Source organism: Oncorhynchus masou, chromosome 9 (genome assembly GCF_036934945.1).
Source record: "Oncorhynchus masou masou isolate Uvic2021 chromosome 9, UVic_Omas_1.1, whole genome shotgun sequence".
Classification (NCBI taxonomy): Eukaryota; Metazoa; Chordata; class Actinopteri; order Salmoniformes; family Salmonidae; genus Oncorhynchus; species Oncorhynchus masou.
In genome coordinates, this window is record NC_088220.1 from 11,724,785 (window position 1) to 11,726,340 (window position 1,556).

The 1,556-nt window shown below is 47.9% G+C and overlaps 1 pseudogene; it reads right to left on the reverse strand.

Moving 5' to 3' along the window:
• On the reverse strand, positions 1 to 743 carry LOC135544941 (solute carrier family 25 member 53-like; annotated as a pseudogene).
• Positions 744 to 1,556: the final 813 nt, after the last annotated feature.

Below are 1,556 nucleotides of genomic sequence, written 5' to 3' on the forward strand. Positions count from 1 at the left end.
TCAGTTTGCGGAGCCTCTCTGCAGCTTGTCGTAGACAGCTGTGTTGATTCCCCAGTTGATACAGCTCCTGAGAAGAACCAGGGAACACCCGCGGTACAGCGGATGGACGCTCCTCTTCAGCCGACCTTCCCACAGTGCCTTCCAGCTCTGCCACACCCCCCCAGCTCAGCCTGCATGTTGAACACCAGCATAGACAGAGGATGCAGGGGCATGCTGATCACCATACTAATCACAATTCCTCTCCGAAAGGATGAGACTGTAGGAGGAAGCCCCTTCTCCCTCAGAGCAGCACTGACGGGGTCCTTCAGGCCGAAGTAGCCAAAGCTTCCCAGGGGGTTACGGGCCAGTATGGGGATGAAGGCTCTGTAGTACCCCGTCCCCAGCCTCTCTGCTCCCAGACGGGCCAGCACACTCCTCAGGGTGGGAAGGCTGCGGCCGTTGTTCCCGTCCTGCAACACATTCTGCACACGCTCAAATGGCGTGAACACCAAGGCCTCCACCACGCCCGTGCCCAGCACAGCCACAGCTGGTAACGTGGAGAGAGGGATGACACTGCAGGGGTTGGTGATGGAGGAAAGTGTCATATAGCCCAGATATCAGTGTCCCGTTCAAGGTTCTCATCACCACCACCTGTAGAGCTTCAGGAAACCCTCCTTCCTGAGTTGGCCTATAGCCTGACTGACTACGGTGCTGTGAAACTGCTGGCGGAACACAGTCTTGTTGACAGGGAATGTGTCGAGAATCCAATAACAATAATAATAGATTGTGGGACTATCTAAACTTGCTCATCCGCCACCAGCCATTCTGTATGTTATGTTACGAATTACAATTTGTATTATATTGTAACAACCCTGGGTTTATAAGCGCGGATATCGACCCTGCCGCTCGAGCATGCTTTTGGGGCACAGACGATAGCTCGCTGGACTTCGGGCTAGAAGGGCCGAGGGTTCGAGACCTGCTCCCTGCTGTTTCATTACAATATGTTACAAATTTGCTAAGCTTACAATATGTTACGAATTTGCAATACATATTCTGTTATGAATTTTCAAAATGTATGATATGTTACGAATTCTAGCTAAGTGGCTAGGTGGCTAACGTTAGCTAGCTGGCTAATGTTAGCTAGGCTAGGGGTTAAGGGTTAAGTTAAGGAATTAGGTTCGTGTTCAGGTTAAATGTATGACTAAAAAGTAGTAGTTACAGTGGCTAATTAGCTAAAACGCTAAGGTTGCCCATGATAAGATTCGAATTCACAACCTTTGGGTTTCTAACCATTTGCTTTATGCAGCCTCCCATTCACACTGACCAACCATCAACCATCTACTTTCATTCTGACCTTAAGTAACCATGTCTTATGTAACCATACCAAAGGTAACATACTGCATCACACTCATTTGAATATCCCGTATTTATATTTACTATGTTATGTCTAGTCTACGAGACAAGGCTGTGCAAATCCGTCACAAGCACTTACAAGAAATCCCCCAGTGGTAGGAAAAAGGATCCAATTGTCACTCTCGAGTAAAAGTTGAGTAAAAGTCTAAAACTACTTGGTTTTA